Source organism: Lynx rufus, unplaced genomic scaffold, assembly GCF_022079265.1.
Source record: "Lynx rufus isolate CCGP_SWC_20201006 ecotype Redwood Valley unplaced genomic scaffold, mLynRuf1.p SCAF_1, whole genome shotgun sequence".
Taxonomy (NCBI): domain Eukaryota; kingdom Metazoa; phylum Chordata; class Mammalia; order Carnivora; family Felidae; genus Lynx; species Lynx rufus.
The window spans coordinates 192929152-192950843 of record NW_025814823.1 but is presented as its reverse complement, the minus strand read 5'-3'; positions in this window follow the sequence as shown (position 1 = coordinate 192950843).

Genomic DNA, 21692 nt, shown 5'->3' with positions numbered 1-21692 from the left:
GCAACCGCTGCTGGTTTCTTGGTTTCTTGAGTATCTCTCGAGAGAAACCCTGCTCGTACTGAGGTAGAAGTGTGTCCTTAAAAAAGGATGTGCGGAGAGTTTCAGTTGGGGATGATGAAAAGGTTCCACAGGACAGTTCCATCATCACAGGATGATGGTTCCCCAGCAACATGAATGTCCTTCATGCCACTGAATCGTACGCTTAAAAACTATAAGATGGTAAACTTTAAATTCTGTGTATTTTACCACAATTGTAAAAACAACGAGGTGTATATTATCCACATTTTTTTTTCCCATCTTTTTCAATTAACCATGTATTTGGGAGATCATTCCACCATCACCCCATGAAGTGATTTGTTCCTGGCCATCTTGGTTAAGCTGGGAACTATGCTTCCCTAAACACCCCTCCTTGTAAGCATTTCCGGATAGAGTTGGCCAAAAGAAGAATTTGTGGGGGCGCCTGGGTGGCTCAGTTGCTTAAGCATCTGACTCTTGGTTTCAGCTCAGGTCATGATCTCAAGGTTGGATGAGATGGAGCCCTGCATCGGGCTCTGCACGGACAGTGTGGAGCCTGCTTGGGATTCTCTCTCCCTTTCTCTCTCTCTGCCCCCCACAATAGATAAGTAAATAAACATTAAAAAGAAGAAGAAGAATTTGTGGACATTCGGAAGGTGGAAATGAAGCAGCGGGCATTCCTCTCCCAAGACTGAATGCCCACTGATGGCCCTGCTGACCGGCAGGGGCTGGGCCCACCACCCCGGGCAGTGAAGGTGGGCCATAGAACCCTCTCCCTGGTTCTTCCCATCTACCTGTGCCCCTCCTGCATTCCCATCCCCCAATTGTGTAAGAGTGTGATTTCCATAACAAAGCCCTTTCTCCAGAAACCACAATTGTGTTGTTTCCCTAAGGAAACACTGACTATTTCACCTATGTTCTTCCTCATCTTTTTTTTTTTTTAATTGTGGTAAAATACACATGACATAAAATTTACCATCTTAACCGTTTTTAAGTGTACGAGTCAGTAGCATTAAGTACATTACATCCTTGTGAACCCTCTCTCCTGAACTCTTTTCATCTCACACAACTGAAACTTGGTGCTCGTTCCCTCCTGCCCCGAGCCCCTGGCAACCACCACTCTATATCTATGGATCTGACGTCTCTAGGAATCTCACATGGGTGGCATGCGCATCACATTTCATTTGTCCTTTTGTGGCTGGCTTATTTCCCTGAGCGTCATGTCCTCAAGGTTCATGGCGTGGTAGCCTGTGTTGGATTTTCCTTCCTTTTTAAGGCTGAATAGTACTCTGTTGTCGCATAGCCCACATTTTGCCATTGGTTCCTCCCCTGGCAGACACTCGTTCGAATCCTGCCTCCCCCTGGGGACATAGTAAGTAGGCAATGAAGGAGAGCTGTCACCCTCCCTGTGGCCACCTGTGGGAGAGCCACAGCTCACCCCTTTGGTCGTGCAACCCTCAGCAGCCCTCGGGCTCCCCACTATCTCCTGGGCCTGGCATGTAGCCTATCTTAATCCGTCTCTGGCAGCCTTCCCATTCATGCTGCCACCACACAGGACGTGGAACAGACCTTCCGCCTCATCGGGCCCTTGGCACAGCCTGCCGTGTGTATGCCCTCATGCAGCGTGCCGAGGGCCCATGGGGCCAGGTCACATGTGGGGTCACTTGCCCCTGGCTGCAAAAGCAGGAACGTTTTCTCCACATACTGTTCTCGCGTTTGTGTTTTCACATGGTGGGGTTTGGGGCACCGGACTGGGGGGTCCACACACCCAGCCTTTCCTCTCACACCATGCCAGCCCATTCTGTGAATTTAGACAAGCCTCTTCCTTCTGCGGGCCTCCCTTTCCTCTCTGGAAAATGCAGAGACGATGCATTGACTGACAGAGACCATCCATTGCCTGGATGGTGTCCAGTGTGGCCCCAGAACACCCAGGCTCTGATTTTCCTCCGGCTCCTTCAGTCAGCATCCATTTAGTCACCTGTCTGTCCATCTGGCAATGACTTCTCTTTAGTTCTTCATCTTTTTGGTGTTTCTTCTCATTTCCCTGTGTCATGCTTGCACGTGGCAAAATTTTCAGGGTAGGGCTCGGGAAGTACCGTCCCTCCTGGCCATGTCCTCTGGACCAGTTGTTTACAAAGGGAGGGGATGGTGCCCCCAGGGACATTTGGGAATGTTCGGAGACATTTTGTCTCGGAGACAAAATAGAGGTAGTGCTATTCCTGGCATCTAATGAGCAGAGCCTGGGATGCTGCTCAGTACCCGTCAGGACACTTAGTCCCCACGACAAAGACTCATCCAGCCTATAATGTCAGCAAGTGCCAAGGCTGGAAAGCCCTGCTCTAGATATTGGTGCTGTTGATATTTGTGGGGTATTTTCCTCACAATGTCTATGAACATACAAAACATAAATGTGCATATTTTTCAACCCAAATGGGTTCGAATTGCAGCGTACTATGGACAGTGACATTTCAAGTTAAGGGCCCAGTTGGAATTCGATTGTCAGTTAGTCAGGGGCAGGGCTAGCCTGGACCCAGTGCTGGCCCAGAGCTCTCCAGCTTAAGCAGCACTTCTGATAAAAGTATGTGCTCTTGGCTTGCTTGCTTGATTCTGTTTTCTTCTGGTGGAGTTGGGGGCAGGTCCAGAACAGGGGAGGCCACCAGCCCTATACTGGAGGGTGGCAGAAAGAGTTCTGTACCAGTCCTGGAGGCTGGGGGCCAGCCGGCTCTGCCCCAGCTGCCCTGATTTCCCCATCTCTCCACCCCACCTCCCCACTGAGTTGGCCTGGCTCTCCGCTAGGCTTCAAGCAGGCCCTGCCTTATCTCCAGACGCCTGTTATCTGCACACCCATCTGTGGACAAATGGCCGGCCCGGCTGGCTCCTGGTCACCCCCGCCTGGAGGGGGCCCTCCTCTCAGGCCTGTGTCTGGCAATTTGGGCTGGAGCCCAAGGTGGGGGGTCTCACAATGGAGGAGGCCCAACCCAGCCCCACCCCTGGGGCTTTCAACTCCAGAATGAGGCTGCTTGAACATTCCATTCACGGGACAAGAATCAGGGCCAGGAAACTCATCCCATCCTACTGCCCCTTCGCTCATTTGGTTTTATAGCAGGCCTTATAATGTGGGTGAGGGCTGGAACTGTCAGCAGTTGGGGAAACTGAGGTCAGAGAGGGGATATAACTTGTCACAAGTTACATAAGGCAGAAGCACTTCTAGGAGTAGAACGAGCCTTCCTACCTCCTATCGTGGCCTCTGAAGAGGAGAGCCCACAGACACCACACTCCTGGCTCAACTTTGCCACAGAAGCCAGGTGGCCGAGATGCAGTCATACTTCCTTCCTTTGGGCCTTGGTTTCTGCACTTTGCAAACAGAGAAAAGTGAGGGTCTGCTCCCAGCTGCCAGGGTCTGCTCCCAGGCAGGTGAGTGGTGGGGAGAGTGAAGCAGGGACTCTGAGCTCACCCTGGCTGGACTCAAGTCCCACGCTCCCCACCGATGCTCAGCAGGACTTTGGGAAATCCCTTGATCTCCCTCTCTTGGCCTTGGCTTCCCCGTATGAAAAATGGGAAAACAGGAGCCCTTACCTCACAGGATCTTCGTAAGGATTAAATGAGTTAGTCTACATAAAGCCCTTGGCACAGTGCTGGGCACATAATGGGCTCTCATGAGTAAATGGGAGTTACTGTAATTTTTATCAGCGGTCTAGTAGCGTAGGAGAACACAGTATAGTGCCTGTAGTAGCTGGCCGACTGTGTGACCTTAGGCAACTGACTTGACGTCTTTGAGACTCTGTTTTCTCACCTGCAAAAATAGAGGCAGTGAGGGGCATGTGTGGCTGAGTTTCTGGAGAGGGGCTTGGCACGGAGCATGGCTCCAGCGGCCGGGCCAGGATGGGGCGCTCCGGGGACCCGCAGGGAGGAGTGTCTGCAGAAAGACAGAGACAGGCTGTGGGCCTTTGTTTACAGAGCCCATCTCTTCTCTGATGGATGCAGCCAGCAGAGTCTGTTTGCAAGTTCCTCCTGGAAACATGAATCAAGGTCTGTTTGGAGAACACGCGCGCTCTTCTGTCAAACATTCCACCCGTGCTGGGGCCGCGGAGCCCCCGGGGCCAAGAGCAGAGTGGGTCCCAGACGGCACACAGGGACAGAGCATAGGCTAGGGGATGGAGCCAACCCGGGGAACTGCACAGCCTGGGCTCCGTGACCTCTTGGACAGACGCCCTGCCTGGCCTCAAGGAGCTCTCTAGAAAACAAGATAAGACCTAGACTCCACCAGAAAACAGGGAGGGAGAGATAAGGACCCATCTGCTTCTCCTCTGGTCCCCTGTGATCTTCCACAGCAGCGCCAAGGAGATCTTTTCAAAATGTAAATCTCATCGGCTCTCCCTGGCTCACAAGCCACCAGTGGCTTCCCTTGCAGTTGAGTAAACATCAGGTTCCTTACAAAGGGCCTCTGAGGCCCCATGGAACCTCCCCCTGCCTGACACTGGACCCTCTGCTCCAAGCACCTCATCCTCTAAGACCTGCTTTCCCTCCCGCTCCTCAAGCAAGCCTGCCACGGGGTGCCCCTGACGGTCCCCTCCCTGAGGCCCCCCTAGCCACCCTGCTGGCTCCCATCGGATTTGGGATCATATGTATATTTGTTTGCTTGCCCTTGTCATCTCCATTTCCACTGGGGCGGGGGCGGCGTCTGCTTTCTGCCTCAGCATGCCCCCAGCCCCGGGCATGAGGCTTGCCACGTGGAAGGCTCTGAACAAATATCTCCTCAGTGAACGAACGACTGACCGTGGGAAGAAATGGTATCTGAAAATGGACAGTCAGAACCAGCTGGGGGGTCAGAGAAGGCTTCTGGGGAGACGGCAGTACAGCCAGGTCTTGCTGATTCGGAAGCCTGAACGGCGGAGACAAGAAAAGAGGAAGGACGGTGTTTAGGCTGTTGGGCGGCAGGGGGTGGCGGCGGGCACTGGGTAGGGGGCCGCTTCAGGGAGAGCGGCACAGTGTGGTGGGGAGACTGACGCTCCCAATTCAGCCACCTTGGCCAAGTCACTTCAGCCCTCTGAATCTCAGTTCCTGAAAAATGGAGGTGATGATACCTATTCACAGAGCATGCAAGGAGCAAATGGGGTACGTGGGTAAGCCCCCCAGTCAGAGCTCGGTAGATGGTAAGCATCACAATTACAGATTTTCAGCTCATGGCCATGCCACTCTGAAGAAGGAGGTATCACTGTCGGCATCGTTTTCCCGTAGTAAACTCATTTGATTTGTTTTTAATGCTACATATATTTTCAATGCTGAAACAATCTCAGGTTTACAGAAAAGTCATAAGTACAACACATGGAAGTTTTCCCCCTGAACCAGTTGAGAAGCAGTTGCTGATAGGATGCCCCCTCTCATCTGAATACTCTTGTGTGTATTTCCAAAAACCATGGACAATCTCCGACCACCCATAATACAGCCATCACTGTTGGGACATTAACGCATCCCTACCATAGAATCCTCAGACCCCATCAGAGATTCTGCCCTGGGCTAGAATCACATGTGGCATTTAATTGTCGAGACTCCTTGGTCCCCCTCTTCCCACCCCCCCACCACCCCCCCCACCCGCCACAGATGAGGGTGCTGAGCTCCCAGCTTCCTCTAGGTGGCATACAACTCTCTGAGGAAAGGAGGGAACCCTAGGTGAATTAATTCCAAGAGAAGAAAGGGTGATTTTAGACCAAGTAAGCCCTGTCTATGGGGTAGAGTCCCCCAAAGGAGTCATCATTGCACCCCTGCTCCCACTAGAGGGGGAACCAGTATTCATTCATTCACTCATTCATTCATTCATGGGTCAACAGGCATTTCTCAGTGCCTCCTCTGCTGATAGCTAAGGCTCAGCCTTCTGAAGGTCACAGCACAAAGAGCAAGGTCACTGGACTCAGGTGAGGACACCGAGGTTCAGGCCCAGCTTTTGCTCCTGATTTGCTGTGAGACTTTGAGCATCCCTCTGGGTTCCAGCAGTTTAAAAAATGCAGGTGTCAGCTTGGCTAGATTAAGGTTCTGTTTCATCACCCCATGCCCATCCCCCTCCATCTTGAACCCATCTCTAAATGCACCTGGCCCTTTGCTCCAGACCCCTTCTCTTTCCCATAAAAAAGCAACCAAGGTGTGGTAAGAAAGACTGCTCACAGGCAGGTGAGAATATAGTTTGAAAGGACCTGGGGGTGTTAGCATGGTGGGGGAGGGGCTAGCACCAAACAGAAAAATCTCTAGCCCCAGGGACGGGGAAGGGGGAGGGAGAAGGAGCTAGAAGGCTGGGGGGCTATCTTCCCCCACCCCACTCCCAGAGCAGAATGGTGCCTCTGCCCCCACTCTTCAACTTCTGTCTCCCGTGGCTGACTTAGCAGGGGTGTCTTGCCCACTTGGAAACTACAGCAAGGGGTATGACTGTTTTCAGGTGCCCCCTTGGCCACAAACTGCATCCCCTACAGCAAATGACTTACTTTGCTGTGCCTCAGTCTCTTCATCTGTTAAATGGGTGCCAAACAAAGCCTTTCTCCTAGGGAGATGTAGCCACACTGTTGATTCAAATGCTTCCATACGCTTCTGTTCCTAAGAGCAGGACAGATGGAAGGAAGGTGTGAGGAGTCTCAGCACCCTGACTCAAAAAGAAGATCCTGTGGGGGAAAGGGGCCCAAAGGGTGCTTATCACAGATGAGGAGCCTGTTGGTGCTTTCTGTGTCACCTACACTACTAATTCTTCAGCCACAGACAGCAAACTCCCTGCAATGTCCAAAGCACTGCCATATCCATGACCTCACCTGACCTTCATCTCGATGGGTAGGGAAACTGAGGCTTGGGAAAGGAGGTGCGGCATCTGGCTAGCTGCAGAGTCAAGCTGTAGAAGAGAGAATCAGACAGCCCTGGATTTAAATCCTGCTCTGTCACGCCCAAGCTGTGTGACTTCAGGCAAATCACTTTACCTCTCTGAGTTTCAGCTTCTTCATTTATCCAATGGGGATAGCTGAAAATTGTTTTGAGGGTTATATTAAATATGTAGCATGAGAGGTAGGGTTTCATCTTGGTTTTGGTAATTTTCAGAGTGAGACATACCTTTCCTGGTTCTAAGTGACCATCTTTGGGGAGTAGGATTTTTCTTTTTCTCATCCCACCTGTCTCTTCTCACCGATGTTTTCCCTGGCTCCTCCTCCTCCCCCATCGTCTCATATCACAGTCTCTTCCCGATGACTTCCTGGTTCAGCTGTAAGCACCATGAGGTCAGGGATCCGGTGTGCCTGTCTTTAGTCCATCTGGGCTGCTGTAACAAAGTTCCGTGGACTGGGTGGCTTGTAAACATCAGAAATTTATCTCTCGCAGTTCTGGCGGCCAGAAGTCCAAGGTCAGGTGCCAGCGTGGTCCGCTCTGGTGAGGACGCTCTTCCCAGATGCAGACTGCAGACTGCCGGCTTCTCGTTGTCTCCTCACGTGAGGGGGCTCTCTGGGGTCACTTTTGTGAGAACGCTCATCTCATTCATGAGGGATCCACTCTTGTGACCCAATCAGCTCCCCCAAACCCTACCTCCTGATACCATCACCTTGGGGATTAGGATCTCAACATACAGATTTTCAAGGACACAAACATTCTGTCCACAACATTTGCCACTGTGAGCCCAGCAGGTAGCACAGAGCCTTGCCCTGAGTAATGGTGGCATTTCAAGTGCTGGCCGTGTGCCAGTCCAGGCTCTTCTTCTCCTCACAACCCTCCAAGGCAGAGGCCACTACTCTCGCCCCCATCACACCAATGATGGGACTGCAGTTCAGAAAAGGGAAGTAACATGCCCAACAGAGACGGGTGTAGCCTGGGGCAAGAGAGGCACCCAGGGTGCACAAATTTAGGGACGCTCAGTCTCAGGGTCACACCTCCCTCAATTCCGAACGCTAGGCTCTCACTTCATGCTAGCCCTGCTGCACAGGGTCACACAGCTAGGAAGTGGGGACGCAGTGATTCGAACTCACGCCTGCTTAATTCCAGGCCTCTTAACCACAGTGAGCTCAGCAACTGTTTGCTGTTTACAGAGCACATGGTACCTGGGAACACTGGCCACTAGATCCACGTGGCTATTACATGACTGTCAACGATTGCCTTCTAATCCTCAGTCCCTCCTTCTGACATCCAGCTTTAGGTTGCCCCCACCCACGTCCCACCAAAGCCAGCTTCTTGGGACCTTTCCTAGCTAGGCGGCATGAGCTGTGCTAACCGTTTCCCAAGTTCTGTTACTCAATTTTTATCTTCCCTGCCAGGACCAACTCCCGTGTGCTATTACTGTGGCTGACATCTTGGCCAACTGCCCACACAAGCAGCAGAAACCTTCAGTCCTGCCCCAGAAGGCCCGAGAAATGTCTCTGTGCCCAGAGGTCTTTGAGAAAGCAAACCGCTTCAAGGGGAGATATGAGGGTGAGCCTGCCCCCCCTCCCCGATCCCCACCCGCTACCCTGGGCCCTTCATCTGGACAATAACAGCTCCTGTCTCCAGAAACCATTCCCGCAGGTCTCAGCTGAGTGGCAGGATTATACCACAGGGTGGCAATTAGCCTGATAAAGCGATGACCTCACCCTCTGCCTCTGGCCAGAGCAGAGAGACCAGCTAGCTGGAGCCTGCCCCTTAGAGCTTCTCCCTCCCCCCCGCCAATAAACATGGGGCCTGCCTTGCTGTACGTAGAGTCGGGGACCCTAGTTCAAGGCCTTGGGCAAGTCTCTTCCCCTGTCCAGGCCTCAGATTGCCCATCTGTGAAATGGAGCATGTTCTGACCTTCATGGGCTTGTGGGAAAGTAATAATAAGTAGACTAATAAGTAGAATAGAATAATAAGTGAGAAATTGCTTTGGCCTGGGACTTCTAACCACAAACAATCCTAGGACTTTTTCTGGAATATTCCTGAAGGAACAAATAAAAGGGCACTGGGCCAGGGAGTGAGAAGGACCTGAGTTCTGAGTCCTGGCTCCCATGTTCACCAGTTATAGTCTCCCAGGCAAGCTACCTCTGTTTCCTCCTCTGTAAGATGTGGCACAATGTCTGTGCCTTCCCCTCCTTGCATGTGGTTATGAGAAACAGGGACACGTGAGGCAGGAGAGCCAGCTGCTTAGGGTAACAGCTTTCAGGTCAAATAGACCTGGCTTCAAGTGCTGCCTCAGCCACTTGCTAGCTGTGTGCCCTTGGGTAAGTTACTTAACCTCTCTGAGCCTCTGTTTCCCATCCATTCAATGGACAGAATAATAGTTCCTACATATAGGCCTGTCATGAGGATTAAATTAAACAAAGCAAGTAAAGTTTTCGGCATGGTGCCCGGAAAATGGTGAAGGGACATGGGGACAGCTGTGTGATCTTGAGCACGTGTGTGACTCTTTCTGAATTTGGTCTCCTCACCTGAGAAGTGACAGCAAGACAGCACAGGCAAAGCTAAGAACAGCACACTAGGTTTCAAGAACATTCTGTGGAATGGCAGAAGGGCTCCAGCCATTCTCAACTCAGAGTCGGGTGTCACTCTATATCTTGTATCCAAAGGCCTCTGTCCCTTCTCTGCTTAATGTAGAGGCAACGAGTGTCGGCCATGAAGCCAACTTAGCAGCTGTGTGACCCTGGTCAATTTAGTGAACCTCTCTGTGCCTCATTTTCCTCATCTGGAAAATGGGATAATAGTTGTCCCTACCTCACCCAGGTGTTTTGAGGACTAAACACATTAATGTTTTTAAAGTGATTGAAACAGTGCCTGACATCCAGTGTGTGCTCAATACACATTAGCTTGTATTTGTGTTATTTTGAAGTACCTGTTTCCCCCTCATCTCAAGTTGCCTTTGTAGCAGCTGGTGCTCGGCGAATTCCCTAGAAGTGCATGGAGAAGCCGCAGAGGGTCAGGGAGGAGCGTGAAGCCTGGCCCTGACACTTACATATTCAGTGTCTCTGGCAAGTCCTCTCCCCGTTCAGGGCCTGTTTCCCCAAGTGGGAGGATGAGAGGGCGAGACTGAGAACATTCCAGAATTCTAGGTCGCAGGGTGGCTTAGTCCCTGGCAAGGACTCCTGAGGGACTGTTTGCTCACTAGCCTCCAGGAGACCTGGCAGAACGGAGGTTCTTGCCTTGGTGGCCCCTTTGTCTCCTTCACTCCACAGCTCCAGCCCTGAGAGAAAGTGGACCGTGCCTGGGCCATCCCATGGGTGCAAAATCCCTCAAGCTCTCACACAGACAGATACAAACTGCGCTTGACACATGGATGGGCGTGCAGGCATGCAGTCAGACAGCACATGCCCCCCAACACCTCCCTGAGATGGCCACAGACAGGCCAGTCCCCCCCCAACCCCTTGATGTGGAAGGACTTGGCCTGGTGCTTTGCACATAGTGGCCCTAAGCAGATGTTTGTTGACTGACTAAACAAATGAAACCTTCCTGGAGGGGTGCCTGTCCTCAAACAGACCCAGCCAGACCAGGGTTTCCAACAGCACAGAATCTCAGCCACCGGAGGTACGGAGGATTTTAGATCGCTCTGGGTGAGCCCATTCTAACTCTGCTAGTTACACATTCACTGAAACATGCCTTAGATAAAATGCTACCAGTGGTTACAACGAAATGACAGAGTAATAGAAACTTTCCTTGGGGCCCCTGGTAGCTCATTTGGTTGAGAGTCTACCTCTTGATTTCGGCTCAGGCCATGATCTCATGGTTCACGAGTTCGAGTCCCATGTCAGACTCTGTGTTGACAGCATGGAGCCTGCTTGGGATTCTCTCTCCCCTCTCTCCCTCCCCATGCCCACATGTGTGCTCATTCTCTCTCTCTCAAAATAAATAAATAAACATTTTTAAAAAATTCCTTATTTTTAGAAGCTTCGTTTCAAAACAAAACTTATTTAGTTAAAAAAAATCCTTTACATAAAAATTTTGCCAATAATGATACAGATGGAACTCAGACGTGGCTTCACCTTGGATGCCTAGGATTTGGGGTGCTGCTGACGCACTCACCATCCAGTCTATACCTCTCTTCACCATTTTATGAACAGGGAAGCTGAACTGGGGCTCAGCTCAGGGAAGGGTCTTTCCCAAGATAACATTTATTTGGATTCCCAGAGAACGGGGCTCTTGGTTTTGCCTCTGACTGACCTTGTGACAGTGCAGTTCATCCCTGGCCTCAGATTTCTCAAGTGTAAAATCAGGGAAATTTAGCCCCACACTGCTTGCCTCCCAAGGTGGCTGTGAAGATCTTGAGATGATGGGAGGCAAAGAGTAAGAAAGCACTTTGCAAACAGATTTAGGGCATTGCCTTAGTCAGAGGCGGAGCTGAGTCTAGAACTCAGCTCTCCTAGGGTCCCATTCAGGCCTTGCTCAGGGCAGGACACAGCATGGTGAAGGGAGACTGTAGGTTTGGGAGCCAGGCAGATAGGTGCCTAAGTTCAGTCTCTACCTGTTTCTTCTCTCCTTCAACATTTTTTGAAAAGGTTATTTATTTATCTGAGAGAGAGTGAGAAGAGGAGGGGCAGAGAGAGAGGGAGAGAGAGACGATCCCAGGTGGGCTCTGTGCTGCCAGCACCAAGCCCGATGCGGGACTTGAACTCACAAACTGAGATCATGACCTGAGCTGCAGCCATGAGTCAGACACTCAACCGACTGAACCGCCCAGATGTCCCATAATTCCTTCAACATTTTTTTGAGTACTGAATACTCAAACAGTACTAAATACTAGGAAGACAATGGAGAGCTGAGGGAGGCAGGCATTAGTCCAAAAATTATACAAATAAATGTAATATTAAAAGTGCAGGAAGTGCAACACAGCATAGGTTCACAATGTGGGAAGGCTATTTGTCAGGTAGGTCAGCACATGCTTCCCCAGGAATGATGCTCAAACTGAGGCTTGAAGAAGTAGAGGACGTAAAGTGACAAAGAGGCAGGAAAAGCATTGCAGGTAGAGGAAACGACCAGTGCAAAGGCCCTGGGGCAGGAGGGGAAGGTTCACTGGAGCGACTTTAACATGGCTAAAGTACGGAGTCCCAGGTGACGTGTCCTCAGCCAAGCGAAGCTGGAAACCTGGCAGGGGCAAGCATGCAACATTCAAGGCCAGTTAGGATTTGGGCCATAATTGTAACAGCAGTGGGAATCCATTAAAGGCTTTTAAGCAGGGAGTGATATCCATTTTGATAAGCTCACTGGCTGCAAGTCAAGTGTGAAAGAAAAGAACATAAGAGAGGACTTCCTTTACAGAAACCAGAACATACAATCAAGTCCCTAAAATAAGATCGTTGTAGTATTGGGAAAGGCACAGGCAAATAGACCCATGGAACGTGACAAATGATCCAGAATTAGATTCCAGGATACAGATGTTAACATTTGACAAAAGAGATACCTCATGTCAGTGGGAAAAGGATAGTTTATTTCCCAAATGGTACAGGCCCCAAAATACAACGCCCCGGAATAAATAAAAGTGAATCCCCATCTTACACCGTAAAATGCTATATTTCAAAATGGATCAAATATTTAAATGTGAGAGTTAAAATATTGCAAGAGATTCCAGGAGCCTGCATGTGTGAAGTAGAGCAGGAGTCAGCAAACTTCTGTCCATGGGCCAAATCCAGCTGGCTGCCTTCTGTTTTGCTTTGCTTTATTTTGTTTTGTTTTGTTTTTCATAACAGCTTTATTGAGATACAATTCACATACCATATAATATACCCGTTTAGAGTGTACAATTACATGGCTTTTAGTATATTCACATACCTGTGCAACCATCACCAAAGTCAATTCTAGAACATTTTCATAAGCTCTAAAAGAAACCCCATACCCATTGGCTATCAACCCCCTATCTCCTATCCTCCCCCTACCCCCTGGCAACCACTGATCTTTCTGTTTCTATGGATTTGCCTCTTCTGGACATTTCACACACAAAAAAACAATCTAACAATAGGTGAGCTTTGGTGTCTGGCTTCTTCCACTCATAATGTTTTCAAGGTTCATCCATGTTGTAGCATGTATCGGTACTTCATTCATTTTTATAGGTGTATGGCTATACCACATTTTATTGATCCTTCATCAGTTCCAGTGATCACCATCCGTTGATCGACATTTGGGTTGTTTCCGCCTTTTGGCTATCGTGATTAGTGATGCTATGAACTCCCTGTACAAGTTTCTGTGTGGACTGATGCTTTCGTCTCTCTTGGGTAGATACCTAGAGTGGGATTGCTAATGCCTATTTTTGTAAATAATGTTTCATTGGAAACTTTTCTTAACATATTGTCTATGGCTGCTTTCTTGCTATAATGGCAGCGTTAAGTGTTGCAACAGAGAACATATGCCCTGGGAAGTCTGTCCTTTTACAGAAAAATTTACCAACTCCTGATATAGAGGCAGAGGAAACCTTACATTTCAAGGCCGAAAGTGAACAAGATATTTTGTTTAATGTTTATTTATTTCTGAGACAGAGAGAGACAAAGCAGAAGTGGGGGAGGGGCAGAGAGAGAGGGAGACACAGAATCAGAAGCAGGCTCCAGGCTCTGAGCTGACAGCACAGAGCCTGATGCGGGGCTTGAACTCACAAACCATAAGATCATGACCTGAGCTGAAGTCAGTCGCTCAACTGACTGAGCCACCCAGGCGCCCCAGGAAGCTATTTTTTTTTAATGTGTGTGTATTCATATAGATTTGCAATCCTTATTTAGTATGGCAAAAGATACTAAAAGTCATTAGGCAAAAAATAGAGCTTGAAAAAAAATAACTCAAGGGGCACCTGGGTGGTTGAATAATCCACTGACTCTTAATTTCAGCTCATGATGTCACAGTTTGTGAGTTTGAGCCCCATGTCGGGTTCTGTGCTGATGGTGCAGAGCCTGCTTGGGATTCTCTCTCTTTCCCTCTCTCTGCCTCTCTCTCTCTCTCAACTAAACAAAAAGATTTTTAAAAAAGAAAGAAACAGTGATAAACTACCCCTGTATATGTATAGGTGAGTACAAACACCTAGTTTTGAAGGACTAAGGACTGATAAAAACATGATAGGACACATAACAGATGTTGGCATGGGGTGCTGTGGGAAGAGGAGGAGATGGAAAAAGAGGAACCAAACAGAAAAGAAAGAAAACTCCACTGACTGGATGAAGTCTATTTCTGATCACTTCAAGGTGTTTATGTAAACTATATGTACATACATATGCATGTGTTATGGGCAAATGCATAAAGAAGTTAACAGGCTTGTAAAACAAAAAGTCAGCAGTAGGACAGACCTGCAGGGGTCACAGAGGTGGCAGGGAGACCAGCTGGGAGCCTGTGGCATCTTTCCAGGCAAGAGGCGATGGGAGCTCAGGCCAGCGTGGTGGCAGTGGGCATGGAGGGGAAAGAACGGGTTTGAAAAGCACTGCAGATCAAATGGTCTAGACGGGGAATGGTGAGCTTAAATTCCTGTTTCCTCATCTATAAACTGGGTAAAATGATACCCCCTATTTATCAGCATTATGAGGATGATAGAAAGTCATATATGAAATGTCCAGTGAAGAGTATGCCCGTCACTGCTTCACCCAGTAAGAGTCCCCCAGGAGCCAGCCACCTAAAGGCCAGAGCCTGCCTGGTGGGGTGTCACCATGACCCCACAGACCACACGCTCTATGCGTTACCCAGTGGAGGCTGAAGTCTGGGACGTTCTGGGCATCAGGGCGAGGTGGGGTTGTTGGAGAAGGTCCAGGGCTGGATGGAAAAGGAGGCTCACATATCTTTGCTGTTACAGTAGAGGTGAAGTGGCTCTCCAGAGGAGAGTCCTCTCCAAGGTCAGAGGCACCTGAAGGCAGGGAATTCAGATCCCAGGGGCTCACGACATAGCCTCTTGTCTCCGTGCCCTGATTTGGGCATCAGAACTGCACCTGTCAGTTCAGTCACTGAGTGCCCACTGTGTGTAAGAAAGCCCCTCAGAGAGTTTTCTCTAACAGAAAAAAAATCCAGGTGAGGAAAAGAGCCCCAGAAATCCATAAATACCAAACAGTGGTGATCAAGCCAAATGAACTGAACAGATAGTGGGTTATGGGGATTCCAAAAGACGGAGAATCCCACTTATATTAAAGAGTGCTCCTAGAAGGCTTTTGGGAGGAAGTGGCTTTTGAAGAAGAAGCGGAGGTTGGAAATGTAGAAGAGGGCAGATTTTTTTTGTTTTTGGCAGATTTCTTTTTTAATCTTCCCTTTTATTTTTGAAGGAAATTCTTCCCATTCTTAATGGATCAACTCAAAGGCTGCCTTCCTGCTTACTGGATCCTGCTGGTTGGAATTTATTCATGTTTTCCTAGTGCCCCCATTAACAGAGCTTTCTCAACAACGCAAACTGTGTGCTTTTGGCCAGGCATCTTCCTGTCCAGCTGGAAGGTTTGAGCAGCTTGAGGGCAGGGGCAGTGTCTTCAGTGTTATTTCCCTAGAGCCACGTGGTGCCCTGCCCTTAGGATTCCAAACACGGTGTTGAATAAGGAAAGCGTAAGCAGTCTTGCAGCTAATATTCATCTGACCCCCCAAGTTCTTGGAGAAATCCATACTTTCCTCTATTTAAGAACCCAGCAAGCATTTCCCAGTATCGTTATTTCCTAAATCAGACCATGAAAATATGTCTCTGAGAAACAAGGAATAGGAGCCAGTGTATTAAGCCTTTACCAGACGTCCAGCACTGTACAAAGTGCTTTACAGATCTCATCCATATAACCCTCAAAGCCATTCTTTAAGAAGAAGCTTTTGCCTATGCCCATTTCACAACTGAGAAAAAAACTGAGGTAAGTAAGCCCAGAAATTTCTATGGTCATGGCAGATGTAAGATCAGAACCCCAAACACTTGGGTGCTGTCCCTCACATATATATAGGACTCTGTGTCCGTGCACATGCATGAAGAGTTTCCAAATTTGTAAAATTAGGGATTGGTCTCGATGACCTTGGACAGCACCTTGTGCCCTGAAAAGCCAAGGATTCAATTCCATGAATACAAAGATGGTCACTTAAACTCGACTCTCAGGTGTGATTCCCCACTGGGCAGTTGAGAAAACAGCCTTGGCAAGGCCCTGTGGCTGGCACAAGCCCTCGGGCTTCTTGGTAGTGTGGGGCCAGGTGCAGGACCTGCCTTTTCTGCTCCTTGGCCCATTCTCTTTCCCCCAGTGCTTTGTTTGGCATCTTCCAGCCACCCTTAGTGTGGTCCATGAGATGGCTACGATCTGCTCTTGGGGTCTTGGAGGAGATGTGGGCCATTCCTCACTACACGCATGTATGATCGCCTTTTTTTTTTTTTTTTTAAATAACACTGAGTGCCACGGGCCAGGCACTGTGCAAAACACTTCACAGGCAGTGTGCTTTATCATTCACTAAAATCCCATGGGGTAGGCATTTACGTTATTCCCAGTGAATACACAGGGTGCTGAGGCTTGGAGGGGTTGAGTGGCTTCCCCAGCTTACTTAATTAGGGAGAAGAGCTGGGATTTGATCTCAGGTCTGCCTGATCCAGAGATACTCACAGCCACAGCTGGGTCAAGGCCTCCGCTAAGGGTCTGAGTGGTAGAGAGCATGCTTTTGCAAACTCACACTGGGGCCTTGGAATTTAAATATCTATCCTTGTGCCCAAAGCCTTGGGGGTGAGACACTGCTCTTTGTGGCGACTCCAGGTCCTGAGGAGTATTTTATGGGAGGAGGACAGTGAATAGGTGAGTAGAGTAGGAGACAGCAATAGATGTAAAGGTTGCTAGCACTTAATAAATATTCCATTCCTTCCTTCCTTTCTCCCCTCCCTCTTTCCCCTGGATGATTAAGAGCCAGGCTTTGAAGTCAGGCTGACCTGACTTAAAATGCTGGGCGAGCAACTGACTAGCTATGTGGTCTTGGACAAGCCACTTAACCTCGGCTTCAGCTCCCTCATCTGCAAAATCGGGACAGTGACAGACACCACCCCATTGTTACGTGAATCGGGAAATCTGAATAATGGGCTTAGCCAAGGGCTGAGTGCAGAGTAAATGCTCATTAAATAGGTAGCTCCCAGTCCAGCCCCTAAATGGCTGCATGACCTTGGGTAAGACCCTTCCTCTATGGGCCTCAACTTCCCAAATTGTATAATAAACATGTTCCACCAGGTCAGTGGTTCCCAAATTGTGGTACACTAGTGGTAAGCTAGATAATTTTATATAACACAAAGTGAACATCTGTTGTTTTACCTTGTGAATATATTTTAATGTAGAAAAGAATTAAACTAAGATACCAAATACCTGATTTCATGGATATTGTCTGGATTGAAGCTAAGAAAAACAAACAAACAAAAAAAAAAAAAAACAAAAAAAAACGGATTTAAAGTAAATGCCATTAAATAAATAATAGATCAGGTGGTACCAGGATATGGCAGAAATTGAGAAGGTGGTCCTTGAACAGCTGGGCGTGGGGAAGTCTAAACTAGACGATCTGGCTTTGATTATATGGCTGCCCAGAGAAACTCAGGCTCATGATCGACTTGCCAGAGGGATACCTTTTCCCCCCCTATATTTTTAAGTGGCCAGGTTGCTGTAAGCCCCATTGCCAGCAGTTTGGGCTAATGCCCTTTCAGTACGCAGCACAAAAATAATATAAATAACTCATCCTAGGACTTCAAACATGCCACCTCAGATGTATGGTGGGAGATTACAGGTTCCCAGGACGCAGCCCCTCCATCATTCCCCTGGCTTAGAAGCTTGCTGGAGAGCAGACATCAATGCTTTGGTTTTATGGGCAGCCGGGCCACGTGACTAGGCCCCAAATCCTTTGCTTTATGGGTTGTTTACACATTCCTGGTGAGAAACGGTTTACATTCTGGGCCCTGAGCACACTCCTAAATCAGCTGCCCGGTTCTTGCAGTTGGAGGTGAAAGAGACCTGTGTGTCGGTGGGCACCAGGAGGCAGGCTAGAGGAGGCCTGGGGAGGGGGCCCCTCCACTTCCTGTCTGTGGCACCTGGAACCTATTTCTGAGTCAGTGGGGGGCGCTGTGCAAGGGCCCGAAGTGGGTAGGACCCCGAGGGGGTTCCAGATGCACAGTTACTCCAGGTGTGCTGGGCTCTCACTCCATCCGGGCACTTGGCACGCATTAGCTCACTAGGTTCTCACACAGCCCTGGGAGGTGGGAATCCTTCTCGTTTTCAGATGAGGCAGAGGCTCAGAGACGAGAAGTGTCCTGTTCCCTATTACACAGCTGGGGAGTGTCAGGGAAGGATTCAAACCCACTCTGACGGAGGCGAAGGCTGAGGTCTCACCGCCGTACTTTCTTGTCACTAGGGCTCCATAGAAACCATTTGGGCTGGAATTTAGGAGGTGTCTCCTGGCTCGGGGAGGGAGGATTAGGAGATGACAATTTCTGTCTGGGTTTTGCTGCTGACTTAGCTAAGTCACCGTCTGAGAATCCCACGTCACAGAGTTGACCTTATGACCAACGCACAAGATGCCCTGGGAATCATCTGGGCAAGTTCAGGGCATCCGGTGGGCCCCTGCTTGCCCCTCCCACTCCACCCCTCTCCTTCCTTCCTCCCTCCTTCCTCTTCCTTCTTCTGGGCCCCTTCTCCTATCCCCCTGCACCCTGAAACAGCCCTCAGTGTCTATGGGTTTCTCTTGTATCTACCTCCTTGTGGTTTGTACCCACCGGCCCCCGCTCTGGCGTTGGCAGCTGCATGGGCTGCTCCCAGGAAGGTGCCCGGATGTTGAGGGCGCCTCTCAGCTCCAAGTCTTCTCCAAGCCACCCCAGTGCCTTCAGGAATTGCCCACGTGACGTCGTCTCAAGCCTCTTCCTCCTCTTGGCTGCTGCCTTTTGAGCTCGGGGCAGGAAGGTGACCCAAAGCTCAAGAGGGAAGGTAGCTAGCAGCCTGGGTTAAGGAATCTCCTTCTCCCTCTGGATTGAGAGGCAATTAGGTCTTGCCGAAATCCTGCGGCCTCTGTGGTAAGGGAGACGTGGATTACAGTCCTGTCCAACATTGGATCACCTCACTCAAAGCGGTAACATTTAAGCCTCTGCTTTCTCCTCTGTAAAATGGTAGTGATGATTGCAGTAGACAGCTGGGGTTTTTTCCTACCCAGCAGCCTCACCCCCAAACCCGGCCCCGGTACCCCCAGTGTCCTGCAGGGCACCACTCCTCTACCACCCTCAGCCCAAGCGGTTTGGCCCAAATTCCACCCTTGACTCGAAAGACTCAGCGGCTCACCCCTCCCCTTACGCCTCCCTCCGGTGATTGGTCCAGGGATGCGCATGTGGCCCAACTCCAGCCAATCAGAGTCCAGATGGGAGAGACTCCTGCCTTCTCTTTTCAGTAGGTGTAAGGCTGTGAAGGACATGTGAGCGGTGATAATCTCTTTTGTTGTTTTGCTACTATGGAGGTACAGCATGTTCTGAGAAGGGAGCAACCCACGTTGCAGAACCAGGCCAGGAGACAGCAGTATTATTTGAGTGCCTTCATTAAGCCGTGGCTGAACTAGATTCTTTTGACTTTCCAGGTACCAATAAATTCCCTGCGGAAGTTTAATGACAATAAGTGGGGAAGGAGAAACTCAATTGGGTTGCGAAGAGAATGGCCTTGCTTCCTTTGGGGAAGCAGTTGGCCTCCCTGCATGATAGGGTACCGGCCCCTCAAATCCCTTCCTGGAGATACAGGTGGGAAGGTCTCCCCCGACACCAGTGCCCAGCCTCTTAGCACCCTCCGTGCTCACCTCCAGCTCCCCCCACTCTGCTCTCTCTCCGTGGCCCTCTTAGGTGTTAAATGGGGAGAATTTCAGTCCAGAGTGAATGTTTACGGCTTACTTGAAACCCTTAAAAATAAAAATTCATCATAAACTGACAGATCTTTAAATTTAACTGCGCAAACAGTGCCACTATAATATTTAAAGCTCCGCTTGAATGGCCACTCTATCAAAACCACATGGGCTTCCACCTGGCTCTCTCCCTTCCACTGTTGAATTTGAGGAAATGCTGGCAGGATGTTTATTTGGGCTGAAGGCACAGACCCTCCTTGCTTTGGGTTAACCATTTTTACAGGACTGTTCATATTCCATGGTGGACGGCCCTAAGTCTTGGGCCTCAAGGTTCTGAGTTTCTTCCCCTGCATTCATACAGAGGAAGCATAGCAAACAGTTGATGGTGTGGGCTTCAGTCTTGCAGGGTTGGAATCTTGGTTCTGCAGGTGACTAGCTTTGTGACATTCAGAATGATACCTGCTGGTTCTGTGCCTTAATTTCTCCATTAATGGGGAGTGATGACAATTCCTCCTTCTTGTGAAGACTAAATGAGTTAATTTATGTAACACACAATCCTAACTGGAATATAGTATGTCCTCAATAAACATGTTCGTGTGTATGTGACCTCAGGTGCAGAGGGTTGAGTTAATACAACTTCTCACCATCCAGTTGATTGCAGATTGCTATCAATTCATCTCACACATAATACTATCCTGAATATAATAGAATATGTTCTTTATGGACTTCAGTGGAATCTATAGCTAGGAATAGAATGGCCAGATAATATATGCATATGCCCAATTTGACTGAGAACTGTTAACTACTAACTCCTGTCCTTGGCTAATTGTCTCCTAAGGCTATTTTCTGGTTCATTGTCAAGAGTTCGCTTTTATTCTTGTTAGTTTTGGGCAGTGCAAATTACCTTCCTTCATCTGTCATCCCTTTACTATATCTACATTATTCTCCACTTTAAAAATCTTTAATTTTGATAGATCCAGACCCTTTTACCTTATGTGGAGTGTTTTTTAGCTTTACAGAATTTTTGTTTCGAGTTATGACGTGTGCACGAAAATGCACCGAGTTTAAGTTGGGTGAGTTTGGACAAGTATATTATTCACTGATGTAACACTACCACAGTAAAGATGTAAAACATTTCCATCACTCAAGTCAGTCTCCTACAAAAGGCAAATGCCTTCCTAATTTTCATCACCACAGATTAGTTTCTCCTGTACTAAAGCTTCATCTAATAAATAGGATCACAGATGTACTTTTATGGCTGCCTTCTTCACTCAGTGCGTTTTTCAGACTCACTTATACCATTGCATGTATCAGTAACTTGCTCTTTTTTATTGCTGAATAGCATACCATTGTAAGAAGTTGTTTATCCATTTGCCTAATTATGGACATTAAGGCTTCTCCATCTTTTGGCTATTGGAATAAAACTGCTGTAAATATTCACACAAATTTATACACATATATAACGCATATTTTCATTTCATTCCTAGGAAAATAATTGCTAGGTTATAGAGTAAATGTATTTTACCTTCAAAAGAAACTGCCAAAGAATTTCCAAAGTGGTTTTACCATTTTACAGTCCAACCAGAAATGTAAGATCCACATCCTCACCAACGCTTGATGTTGTCTGTGTTTTTAATTTTAGCCATTCTGGTATATAGTGAGTATTTCAGATTGGCTTTAATTTGCTTTTCCCTATATCTTATGATGTCGAGCACCTTTTCATGGGCTTATTGGCCATTTCTATATCCCCTGTAGTGTATCTATACAACTCTTTTGTCTTTTTGTATTAAATTGGGTTGTTCTTTTCATTGTTGAGTTGTTAAGAGTTCCTATATATTCTGGATGCAATTCCTTTGATGTGTGTGTGTGTGTGTGTGTGTGTGTGTATGCATATATATTTTTTCTCTTATCTATGCCTTATCTTTTCATCATTAAATTATGTCTTTTGATGATCAGAAGTTCATTTTTGATGAAGTCTA